Raw genomic sequence first — 13,650 nt, forward strand, 5'->3', positions numbered from 1 at the left:
ACTCTACACTCTGAATCAGCACTCTGCACTCTGAATCTGCACTCTGAATCTGCACTTTGCACTCTGAATCTGCACTCTGCACTTTGAATCTGCACTCTGCACTTTGAATCTGCACTCTGCACTGTGAATCTTCACTCTGAATCTGCACTCTGAATCTGCACTCTGTACTCAGAATCTGCACTCTGCGCTCTAAATCTGCACTCTGCACTCTAAATCTGCACTCTGAATATGCACTTCAAATCTTCACTCTGCACTCACAATCTGCACTCTAAATCTGCACTCTTCACTCTAACTCTGCACTCTGAATATGCACTCTGCACTTGCACTCTGAATCTGCACTCTGAATCCACACTCTGAATCTGCACTTTGCACTCTGAATCTGCAAACTGCACTCACAATCTGCACTCTGCACTCACAATCTGCACTCTAAATCTGCACTCTGCACTCACAATCTGAACTCTAAATCTGCACTCTGCACTCTAACTCTGCTCTCTGAATCTGCAATCTGAATCTGCACTCTGAATCTGCACTTTGAATCTGCTCTCTGAATCTGCACTCTACACTCTGAATCAGCACTCTGCACTCTGAATCTGCACTCTGAATCTGCCCTTTGCACTCTGAATCTGCACTCTGCACTTTGAATCTGCACTCTGCACTCTGAATCTGCACTCTGAATCTGCACTCTTTTATGTTATGTTATGTTATAAAGCCTTTTAATGCGCGCTCTATTACTCAGGAGTATCCTGGCGCGGTGAGTAAGTGAGAAAAAGCGGTGCTGCCAACATAACAAATAGAGAAATTACAAAGTGATATTAAACAAATGTGTTTTGAGTCCCTTCTTAAACTGAGAAAGTGAGGAAACAGTGCGAAGGGCCAAGGGAAGAACATTCCATGCTCTGGCTGCCTTAACAGAGATGGATTTGCCTCCTGTTCTTGCAAGCTTAAACTTAGGCTGGACCATCTGGCACAAGTTGGCGGAGCGAAGAGCCCGTTTAGGAGCATAAAGAACAAATCTATTCCGCAGATATACTGGACCCAACTGGTGGATAGCACGATAGGCCAGGACCAGAATTTTAAACAGAATTCTATTGGCAATAGGTAACCAATGGAGACTACGCAGATGTCCACGAACACTGGATCTCCTGGGTAATTGGAACATCAGTCTGACTGCCGAGTTTTGAATCACCTGGAGTCGATGGACCATATAGTCTGGTAGGCCACTAAAGAGTGCATTTGCATAGTCTAAGCGTGACAAGATCAACGCTCTTAGCACAGTCTCTCTAGCCTCGCCAGGAATGAGGGGGAAAAACCTTCTGAGGGCCTTTAGAGTGGCATAGCAGGTCCCGGTTAGTTTCTTAATATGCTCCCCGAACTTTAAATCCTGCCCGAACCAGACACCTAGGTTCTTTACAGGGTCACCTGTTGAGTTCGGACAGGGTAGATCGGAGGGCCAGATTTGTTCCCTGAAATTATCCGGGAAAGATCCATAGAGGAGGATCTCCGTCTTCTCCTCATTACATTTAAGTCGGGCCAATGCCAACCAACGAAAAACTCGCGACAAGCAGCTCTGGACGGTCAAGGGGTCTAAGTGGTCTGCACTCTGAATCTGCACTCTGCACTCACAATCTGCACTCTGAATCTGCACTCTGCACTCTGAATCTGCACTATGAATCTGCACTCTGCACTCAGAATCTGCACTCTGCACTCGGAATCTGCACTCTGAATCTGCACTCTTAATCTGCACTCTGCACTCTGAATCTGCACTCTGAATCTGCATTCTGCACTCTGAATCTGCACTCTGAATCTGCACTCTGCACTCTGAATCTGCACTCTGAATCTGCACTCTGCACTCCGAATCTGCACTCTGAATCTGCTCTCTGAATCTGCACTCTGCACTCTGAATCTGCACTCTGAATCTGCACTCTGAATCGGCACTCTGAATCTGAATCTGCACTCGCACTCTGAATCTGCACTCTGCACTCTGAATCTGCACTCTGCACTCTGAATCTCCACTCTGCACTCTGAATCTGCACTCTGAATCTGCACTCTGCACTCTAAATCTGCACTCTGCACTCTGAATCTGCACTCTAAATCTGCACTCTGCACTCACAAGCTGCACTCTAAATCTGAACTCGGCACTCTAACTCTGTACTCTGAATCTGCACTCTTCACTTGCACTCTGAATCTACACTCTGAATCTGCACTCTGCACTCTGAATCTGCACTCTGCACTCTAAATCTGCACTCTGCACTCTAAATCTGCACTCTGAATCTGCACTCTAAATCTGCACTCTGCACTCACAATCTGCACTCTAAATCTGCACTATGCACTCTAACTCTGCACTCTGAATCTGCACTCTGCACTTGCACTCTGAATCTCCACTCTGAATCTGCACTCTGCACTCACAATCTGCACTCTGCACTCTAAATCGGCACTCTGCACTCCCAATCTGCACTCTAAATATCCACTCTGCACTCTGAATATGCACTCTGCACTTGCACTCTAAATCTGCACTCTGCACTCTGAATCTGCACTCTGAATCTGCACTCTGAATCTGCACTCTGAATCTGCACTCTGCACTCTGAATCTGCACTCTGCAATCTGAATCTGCACTCTGCACTCTGAATCTGCACTCTGAATCTGCACTCTGAATCTGCACTCTGCACTCTGCACTCTGCACTCTGAATCTGCACTCTGCACTCACAATCTGCACTCTCAATCTGGACCGGAGGGACCTCGATAAGAACATTCTCATCGATCAGTACCCTCTGCCAAGAATAGGAGAAATGCTATCTCTCACCAAAGGCATGAAAGTGTTTTCTACTATCGACCTGGCAGCTGCATACCATGAGGTACCACTACACCCTGATAGCAAACACCTCACCCCTTTCATCTCACCTTTCGGGTGTTTCAGGTTCAAGAGAGTACCATTCGGCATAGTGTCTGCTGCAGCGCTATTCCAAAGACTTATGCAAGAAATCTTTAAGGGAGTGAAAAACATACTCATCTTTCAGGATGACATCCTGGTCATGGGTAAAGATCAAAGTAAACACGACAGCAAGCTAATACAAGTATTGAAGAAATTGGAAAAATGCGGAATGACAGCTGAATACAAGAAATGCAAATTCAGTAAAGATTGTGTAAACTACCTAGGACACGAAATCTCAAGTGATGGAATAAGACCAAAAAAAGAACTTAATTGGGCAATTAAAGATGCACCAGTACCCACCAACAAGGATGAACTAAGAGCATTTTTAGGGTCGGTGGAGTACTACTCAAAATTTGTAAAATAAATTTTTCGGCTAAAACGTATAACATCAGGACACTACTCAAAAACAAGAGTAAACATGAGTGGACAAGTGCATGTGAAGAGAGCTTCAAACAACTGAAGAAGGAAATTTGTGAAGCACCAGCTCTGCAAGAATTTGACGGACAACTAGAGTGCGTGATAACGACAGACGCAAGCGGAAAAGGGCTCGGTGCTGTACTCACGCAAATAGAGAGCAATGGGAGTGAAGCCACAATCGCATTTTCTTCATGCTCTCTAACAGCAACAGAGGAAAGGTACTCCGTAATCGAAAGAGAGGCATTGGCATGCGTATGGGGAATGGAGCACTTCCGCCAATATATCTGGGGAAAGAAAATAATTTTGAGATGTGATCACAAGCCTTTAACTAAAGGTGTTAGCCGTGAAAGGGTTGTACAATGCTTCACGACGCTTGGCACGTCTGTCCATTAGACTATTGGATTACAATTACGATGTACAGTACCTACCTGGAGTGAAAAACGTAGTAGCAGATTTCTTGAGTAGGCTTTCTTTGAAAAACACGGGTACAGTAGCACAAAAAGAAGATCTATGTGTTGCAAGCATCAGTGATGAATTTCCAACCATAAAAAGGAGTGAATGGATAAAGGAATGTTCTAACGATAAGCAATTACAAGAAATCAAGGAATACATTGTAAAAGGATGGCCAGGGAAAAATTGTTTGGAGAGTGAATTACGAACATTTTAGGAACTGAGAAATGAACTATCAGTGGTAAACAATCTCATCCTAAGACAAGGTAAAGTTGTACCACCAAGAGACCTTAGGGATAGGATAATTAACATATGCCACGAAGGTCATTTGGGTATGAACAAAACCAAACATAGAATAAAATGTTGGTATTGGTGGCCAGGTTGTGACATGCAAGTGGAGAGAGCCATAAGAAACTCCATTGAATGCGAAAATTCAGACAAGACACAAATGACCCTAAGACCCCCGCTACAACCATTGCAATGCCCGAATGTACCATGGGAAAGAGTTGGTATAGACGTAATGGGACCAGCGAAATGGCAGGATGAAGGGGTGTATGTTCTGGTGTTAGTGGACCACCTTTCAAAGTGGCCAGTGGTGAAGGTTTGTGGAAAAGTTGACACAAGTGACGTGCTTAAGTTCATGGAGGAAGTATTCATCAGAGAAGGAATCCCTAAGACTATTGTGAGCGATAACGGAAGCCAATTCAAATCAGAAGCGTTCAAGAGATTTGTGGATAGGAATGGTATCAGCCATAAAACCACATCAATATACCAGCCTGCGGGAAATGGAGCTGTGGAAAGATTTAATAGGGTGATAAAAGGAACCATCCAACTTACCAAACAACAATGGAAAATGTTGGAGGAAAGAGGTGAACAAGATGATTTGGGGATACAGAATCACCCTGGGAGAGAAAACGTTGGTGAGTCCATTTCAGGTTATGAGAGGTAGGACCCCCATCTCTGAAGACAATATTGGATGGATCAAGCCTGCTGTGAGAAAGGAATGCTCAGTAGATGCCATCAGGGAAAGGATAATGGAAGCACAAAATGCATACAAAGAAAAATATGACAAGAGCAGGAACTGCATAGAGGAGACAGTGTCAGAGTGAAGAAAAGCGGTCACATTGCAAAAGGGGAAAACAAGTTTACTGCACCATTGGAAGTCGTGAAGGTCTTCTGCAATTACGCCTTGCTCAGTGATGGGAGAGTATGGCACGCCTCTGCTATGTCCATCTGTCATAGAGGTGAAATTAACCAACGGAAAGGCAGAGAACAATGCACCGTGCAAGAAGAAAACTACTGCAGAGGGTCACAATTTGAGGAAGAAGAGTCTGAAGAAGAGGAGGATTGCAATGGTGAATCTTCTGAAACTTGGGACAACCAGGTTAGTCAAGACCTTGGGAACATCGAATCTATTGGTGAACGCGAGGACTTCAGCACGGATGCCTCGGTGGTATCCCAGGACACTTGTGAGATCTATGCTTCTGGAAATGGACAAGAGGAAAATGAGTTTGAAGACGCAGAGAGTAATTGTATGTACAAAGAGACTGGAGAATCCTTACTAAGCAAGGATGGAACTTCTATAGCACCGGCCGGTGCATCTATGAACGATTCCGACAGTGTTAAAGCCGGCACAAGTAGCTTTGGCAGGGTTCTGAGTAAACCCAGCAGATTCGATGACTACGTTTGCGAGTAGCACCTTGTTGTGAATTACTGTAACTTTGCAGCGCGATTCTAAATGTCTTCTCTTTAGGGAAGGATATGTGTTGGGTCCTTACCCTTTTTCTCTATCCCCTACCCTGAACTGCGCGAGCTGTTCCCAGCGCGTAATTGGTTAACAAGCTGGAATGTTGACAGCTGAGTATTCTCTTTGACAGTTGACAGAATCAGTTGGCACCTGGCTGCGATTCACACGCATGCTGTGGTGTGTTGTCTTGATAATAAATACATCTTCAACTTCCACTGGTTCCCCAGTTTATGTCTTAACACTCACCTTAGCCACGTCACGAATTAAGGTTGTTTTAAAACTTATGGAGGCACCTCTCAAATTATTGTTCAATAATTATTCAGTTGGCATGGAAGATGGCATTTGTGGCTTTAGCTTCGTTTTGCAGCAGGTTACAGGAAATATCATTGGAAGGTTATGACGATGTGTATTCACCTGCACTTTCTGCTCAACAGGGTTCCCTGCTAAACCCCGCAATGTTGGAATTACCTTCCTCTTTTGCTAATCAAATGTTTACGTAGAAGAGAATTTCTGAAGTACTTTAAGTCCACCGGAATATTGTTTCTTTTTAGCTTTTGCTCTCAACCATAGCTAAATTATTTACTGCACTGACAATTTAAAACTTGAAGATGTAAACTCTTGGCACACTCCAAAAAAAGTAACTTCCTGGGGAAACTTTCTGTTAACTGACAAGTTTCAGAGCCACCTGCTCCGAGAAGCATTCCTTTACACACACTCTCTAAAACAGACACTGTTCTCTTTCATCCTGCCCTGAATGGCAGAGGAAAAGGGCATCACACAGACATTTCAACATCACTGTTCTGCATTTTCCTTCCATTTGATTTTATGAGCCAATGAAACTATGCTCATTTTAATTCTTTTTACTCGTCTGTGATAGTGGTGCGTGCATGTGCTGTTCTCGTGGTCTATCGCAACACATGCAAATGTTTCTTTCTACAGTTCGGCATACAATCTCAAAAGCCTACACAATATTGCTAAAACCCGTGCACGAAAAACCTTTCACTTTCAACTTTTGATTGTCGCCTTTTGTTTTCTTCTTTCGAATGTCTGCTTCCATTCTCTGCATCCCTCGCCTCCCTGAGCACAGCCTACTTCTAAGTGACATGCGTGTGTGCCTTAATTTCTATGCAAGCTGGCTCTTAATTTTCAAAGACTACTGTCCATCATAATACTGCCAACCACTGCACAAATTCACATAGCTCCTCTCCCCCCCAAAAAACATCATACAACTCCTATAATTCAATCTAACACATAGAAACTGGAGTAAATGAATGGCATGATTTCATAAAGAGTACAACAATAAAAAAAAACATTACTAACCCAGGGTTGGTTCTGGAGCAGAGTGCTGCCTGGCATCAAGTGCTGTAACACCTTGTCGGGTATTAAGTGCTATGTGAGTGCAATTATAATACACTTTATAAGCCACACTAATAATACCATAAAACTCAGTGGTTGGGTAGTCGATTGTAGGCCATGCAGGCTCGTACACTCACGTAAAATTTTAAAAAACTGCTGTGGTTCACTTCCTTCACCCAGCACTGTACTAGTCCGCAGCAAATAAACTAAACACTGCAAAAGTAAGTTGGAAAGTAAAATTGCCTTTCACTGGGCTGTCCACCGATGCATGTACCACCAGTGCATCATGTTGCAGGTGATGTTCTCGCTCCCTTAACCCAAGTGTTTTTTTTTTAACTCTGCTGACCTTCACAGACTCTTTACAGGCTAAGGTAGCTACGCTGGACGTCCGAACAGGCTGCGACCTAGAAATTAAGCTGTGGTCTACATAGTTTTTCCGTTTTTTTTTTATCTATCCTCCTTCCACACTTTGCACCTTCCACCCACCTGAACTGCTGCAGTTTGTGTGGTGCAGACTGAGAAGTTTTGCATGGTTTTGGAACCAAGTCTACATAATACAAAGCACAAGTTGGTTAGACGTTTTAAAACCCATAATCTTGTGTCAGCCACATACCAATAAAGTACGATGGGACTATATGTGCTGCTAATAAAATAATGTTAACCTGCAACAGTTTGTTTACAGCTTGTTAGGCCGAGTCTAGGCAGTGCTTGTGCTCTCTTTGAGACATGTTATATATACTTTGTAGGTGTACAGATCACCCATTGCTTTTCTTTTGTTTCTTCGAGTGTCCTTTAAAACGCCTTTGTTCAAAGTAGCTACTTTTTACTATTTGTCCTTCTTTTCTGTTGGTTTGTGTCTGCCCGAGGCCACCCGGTGGCCATCAGGAGGGCGGGCCCTTAGTCACAGAGGGCTGCCCCCGCCCCTAGCTGTGGTCAGCCACCCCTCCTCAGGGCAGGCTTGCCCGGTGGAGGTGGGCGGACCCGTGACGCGCGTCCGGGGGGCGGCAGGCAGGGAGAGGGTATATCTCTCCCACTCGCCATCGTGGTGGCCTCTTTGCCGCTCCGGACGTCGCGCAGAACACCTCGGGACACAGGCGGGCAGGTGGCGAGAATGCGGCCTGCCCTTGGATTGCCCGTAAGATAAACCCACCGTGATTACATAATGTTGTATGTAACAATAAACCTGCAGCAACTTTTCCCAATCTTAACACTTGTGTCTGTGTGTTATTTGCGGGATGTTGGTTATGTTGGGGCGGGGGGTTCCTGTGGCCCTGATGTGACTAAGTCCCTCCCACGGAGCACGGCCCCATTACTTGTAGCCTTACACTTATCCCATTTAGGAAATGTTTTCTGGACTACTGGTTTCTTTATTTAACAGAGCTTTTCACAAGTGCTCGTGTTTTATCCCGCTCGCCTATCTGCACGCGCACTAATAGACACAGAGGCACTGTTGTCTTAACGCTGGTTGTGTGAGCTCAAAGCCATGCTCTCTACTCTCTCGGCCCCTTTAGGATGGCACATTCACAGCCTCTTTCCTCCGGCAGGCTCTCGGTACAGAGTGGCTCCCACTGACTCGCCACTCTGGCCTTGTGACACCCTACCTTCCGCCTTCTAAACTCTTGTGCAGTCTTCTGCCGGGGGACGTGAAACACTGCCACTCGCTTGAGGGTGTGGGAATGTCCATCGAAGTTGCCACAGTGAGGTCAGGCAAGTAACATGGTACCTCCTTTACATAAACCAACAGACAGCTGATGCATACATGACTTAAATGAGCATGAGGTAAATCTGGAAATATTATTGGCACATATAAACAAAATGGTTGTCATCTTTTATAACATGGCAAAGCAAAAAAAGTCAAGAAACAGATGACATCAGTATTCTCTTTTTATCTCTGAGGTAATCTCGGCCATTGTCTCTTATCCACTTACCCGCCATTTTGAAGGAGCATCTGTTACATTCTGTTCCATTAGTGTTTATGCTGTGGTTATTGCACTCCACTGCCAGTGGCGTAACGAAAGTTGAGATGGCCCCCCTGCAAGGTACACGGAGGGGCACCCACTCCGGATTTAGTCCAGAGCTCTCAGGCCAGAGTACTGTGCTGATGGGGCCCCCTGCAACTTGAGCCCCCCACACTGCGGGGGCCTGTGTTACTCCCCTGTCCACTGTGCTTGGATTTCACAGCAAAATGTTGTGAGTGTATTTATAGACAATTTGCCTGTCTCACTTTAGAGATAATAAGTCCAGTTGGCTTCAGTATTTGTTGCTTTCTATAGTTTTTGCCAGATATTTATCATCAGGCAGTAGATTAAGGTGAATTGTGTGTGGGGGGTTTTTCTGAAGCACTGAGAGAGTGCATGTTCTCTAGCTCGAGAGAACAGATTATAGAGGTAAATTAGGAGAATGCATGTGGAGGGCTGAGAGTGTACTCCCCTCAGTCTACTCTAGAGCTTGGGTTGCCACTGCTAAGGCTGTATAGCAGTTAGATGCCTGCTGCCTCTTCCTATTGTTCTCCTCCTCTCAGAGCTCTGATTTCAAAGCACATTCAACTCAGTTTCCCAGGGGCTGTGAAGAATGTCTTGGCTGTCTACTCTCACCCTCTTTGCAACCTGCACACAGAGCAGCAGAGGTTATGTCATGGTGACAGCCGTGTCCTTCTCCCTAAGGCGCACCATCCACACCGACCATGAAGTGGTCTCTAGCTGTTGGCTCCACTATATCACAGTTAAAGTTTAATCTGTACAGTGCATGCAAACTACTTTGGGAATCTTTGGAAGGAAAAAGTACAGCATTGTTAATTTGGACATTGTTCTAACTTCTTCACTCCTCCGTCATGCATTCTTCCAGTTTAAAGCACTCTTAGCATATGGTTCCTGTTGTTGCTTTTCGCTATGCTGTAATAATACATGCACAATCTTTTTAAAATATGTATCAAGGAAACCACTTCAAGATGGCTGCACACAGAATGTTATAGAGCTGTTGACTTGCTTTGAGGCACTTGTCTTTCTGCCTGTGAGTTAAAAAGTATTGGAATGTGCCCATATATGGTTGCTGAGGCAAGCATTTATTCCTGAATCAGATTGCTTGACACAGTCTGTAATAATTGTATAGCTCTTCAAGCCCTGGTGGACCTCCACCCAGGATAATGCCTGCATGGCTAAACACTTATAAGGTCCAAAAGGTGAGACCTATTGGTTATGCCAATGCTTGTTTTTGTATGGTCGCATGCAACAGTCCATTTTCTGGGGTGGGTGGCGTCAGGAAAGCAGAACAGCAAATGTGTCAGTTGGGGAGAAATTGATTTAATTTGAAGTGGCACTTTGTCCTTGTTCTTTGTTTTGGGGAACTTGATCACAAGGCATTTACACGCTTCAAACTGTTGTAATATCCAGAGCAAGCACAGGATGACAGGAGAACGCACATTTGAAGCAATGAATTTACAGGTACTGCTTTTCTTCTCAAGGGAGCTTCCAAGAAAAACTAGCAACTGTTAATTTACTACACATCCAGAGGCTCCCCAACAAGTGAATACACTGCCCCAGCATGTACATCACATTGTAAGCCAAAGTCGGCCCATTTTCTGATTCAGGTAAACTCATGGTACATAACCCCAAGTTTTGGAAGTGTCCTGTGCTTCATAGTTGCTAGTGAAGGACATTTACTTTGTAAACCGAAATGCTTGCGGTCTGCCGGTCATTGTGATATACTGTCTGTTTGACTTGTGGCCTTGTGCTTGTATTACACTTAACTTGTTCAGTGCTTGTTCTTACACAACTCTCCTACATGATTGAAGTGCAGAGCGCTTTCACGCACAACATGCACATTGCATCATGCCAGGGACTACTGGTGTAAGGCGTTTCGACAAAAATGTGTGTCTGGATAACAATGTTTAGGCTTGTGTAGTAACAAGATAGATTGTCTGATGTGCTCAGACGTGCTGGGGCTTATGCATTTCATTTTGTTTCTCTTTAGAATTGAACCGGCCACATTAGTGCTGCAGAGCTTCATCATATGAAGACACATCTCAAGGCGGTGCTGCCATTGGAGCAAGATCTAATGTGATTGTGGAAGACTCTTGGACTGTAGGACTACGAGGGCTATTCATCTTCCTGGAATATCTGTAGCAGCATCCAATAAAAATCCTTACTACTAAGTGTGTAATACATTATTGAGAAATATACAAGGATGAGGCCTAGGAGGGAACCCTAATTAGAGAAAACAAGAGACAATGTCATTAACTGCAGGATGGAAATAGAGGCAAGATGTTTGGACCTTGCCATCATCACGGGGAGTCTTTCAGGGATAGCATTTTGTGGTAAATACTTCTATGGATATGAACACTGCAGGGGGATTTAGGGAGAAAATACTCTTAGAACAGTGAGTACCCAGGCGAGTTTTGGGTGGCCAGGGCTATCTTTAGGTGAAAAGCACCATGTGGGATTACAGTGGAATAAGATTATGGAAAGGACTGGAAGGTGCAGAGAAGCACGAAGGAGCAGAGAAGAAGTGGGTTGGTGTGGAACTGAGGAGTTTGGAGAGGGGAGCATTTACCAAGTGTTGCTATTTTAATGATTTTGGATTTTCGATCCAGCTGCGATGTGAGAGTGGTAGGCACTGTTTACTGCAGTAGAATAGGAGTAGGACAAAGAAAGGACAGTTTCTGAGTGATGATGAAATCCATTAGGAAGTGAGGTTTGCCGCAGGGAGATCTATGGGCCCATTTCTTTAGAATACGGGCAGCAACACTGGGTTATGGCATCGACGTGGGAAGGCGTAAAGAACTGAGAAGGTGGAAGTTAGGGAACTTTCAGAGGGAAAGCTGGAATTTAGAAGAATGCAGTGATGGACACTCCATTGTTAAAGGTGCTGGACCTGAGGCAGTTTTTTCAGTTAATAATTGAGTACAGCTGATGGCAAGGTTACTGTGTACTGGTTTTCGAGAAAAGTCCTAATTTGTCTACAACTGATTAGAATTGTTCAAAGAAACTTGTCCATAATTTGTGACAGGTGGAATGGGGTAGTCTAATGCGGGCCCTGTTGGTACTGAGAAAGGCCAAGACAAGGGGCAGGAAAACAACAGTAGTAAACTGAGCAAGGAAGAAAGCGAATAGAATATCCACAGGTGTCTGCAACACCAAGTGTATTGGCTGCAGGGCACCATTTGGGGGTACAAGTGGGTGGACAGCGTCCACCCACAATTTTCACAGGGTGGACACCGTCCACCCTGTGAAGAAGTTGGACCCCGCTGAAAAATGTGATTAACTCGTGCAGGTGGAGAAGGGGGCTCTCTTATTCCAGACTCCAGCTGGGACCATAACAAAGGCCGAATTTGAGCAGTCATCAGGCCTTATTTTGTTCGAGTCTCCTGGCTGGGAGCAGTCAGGAGGCTCACACCTAGATACAAATGCAGCCGAGGGGAAACAAAAGGCTCATACCTTGTCCACACTTTGTATATACTTAAGAGAGGCATCTTTTCACTTTGTTCACTCCCTGTTTAGAAGATACTCTTGCATTGTAAGAATGTCTGATGTATCGGTCTTTCCCAGTATCTACACAAAATAAATTGCATTTATATTACTCTTACTACCCATGAGGAAGCCTTGAAATAATTTAAATCCCACAATTTGTTCTTGTGTAGCCCTACTCATCCCAATGCAAGGTACCTGAGCGCTTTACATCACACGTACATTTTACATATACAACAATGAGTTTGTAAATCAATGCACAGGATGTGTTACATAAAACGGTGGGGGGTTACAAGGTGTAGAAGTCACATATCTTTCATAGCTCCCCATGCCATATTAGAAGGACTACTATGCAACTCCAAGTAACATAAGGATCTCTGTGTTCAAAGCAGTAACCCACTTACTCATATATTTAAAATTTGAGACAAAACTAAGACCAGACAAAATACAGATCTTTCCAGTAAGTGCATTAACCTCCAGGGTTATCTTACCATATTATTAACTCAGATTTACTGGGAACACACAGATCTCTTCAGGAGGTGCCTCAACCTCATAAGATACTTTAAAATACAGTTTTTGCAACCAGCTAAGCAGTACAGATGTATTGTCAGTTTTCTCCTTGTTGCCGCTTTCTTTGTGGCAGAGTTTTACAAAAATGTATATGTTGAGGTCCAGGTTTTGTGTCAGGGCTGAGTCACTTTTCTGGCACAACCCCGACGTAAAATCTATTTTGGGATTTACAGTACCACACAAACTTTGGGATTGTATAAAAAACAAAAACGAACACAAGGCAGTACATTGCTATGCCTTGCATTACCTTACGTCAGGTAGGCATTACATGAGTGGTGCTAGGGTGTTCCTGTGCATCCATTTATGTATTTTGATGCAAACCCATCTTTACAAAGACTTGTAAACATAGGTTTGCACCAAACTGGCGAGTCTACCTGAGGCTGGCGTAACAAGAGGAAATATATACATGCTGAATTCTTCAGCACACATACAAATAGTAAATAGCCTCATAGAGGGACCCCCTACCCCTCAAAAAACACAAGGCAGCTCATTGCGCTGCCTTGCTTTACCGTCCATCTGGTAAGTTTTACATTGGTGTTGCATTAGCATTCCCTTACATTCACCCATGTATTTTGTGTGTAAATAATATACACAATCTTCTAAAGGCAGGCACACTAATTTTCCTTACATCAGCTCTCGAGTTCCAGTTTCCTGTAAAAGGATCAAAGTTATTCCCTAATTATGTGAGCCGACATGCCAGCTAGGCCCAGCTAGTGAGT

The 13,650-nt window shown here is 44.2% G+C and overlaps 1 long non-coding RNA gene across 1 annotated transcript in view; it reads left to right on the forward strand.

Annotated features, from left to right (window-relative positions):
- LOC144761886 (uncharacterized) overlaps nt 1-11,018 on the forward strand; it is a 350,555-nt gene extending 339,537 nt beyond the window's left edge. Inside the window, exon 5 of the long non-coding RNA XR_013595930.1 lies at nt 10,869-11,018. This is a non-coding gene — a long non-coding RNA (uncharacterized LOC144761886). The remainder of the gene's footprint in view (nt 1-10,868) is intronic.
- Nucleotides 11,019-13,650: the final 2,632 nt, after the last annotated feature.

The sequence above is a fragment of the Lissotriton helveticus genome, chromosome 6 (assembly GCF_964261635.1).
Source record: "Lissotriton helveticus chromosome 6, aLisHel1.1, whole genome shotgun sequence".
Taxonomy (NCBI): domain Eukaryota; kingdom Metazoa; phylum Chordata; class Amphibia; order Caudata; family Salamandridae; genus Lissotriton; species Lissotriton helveticus.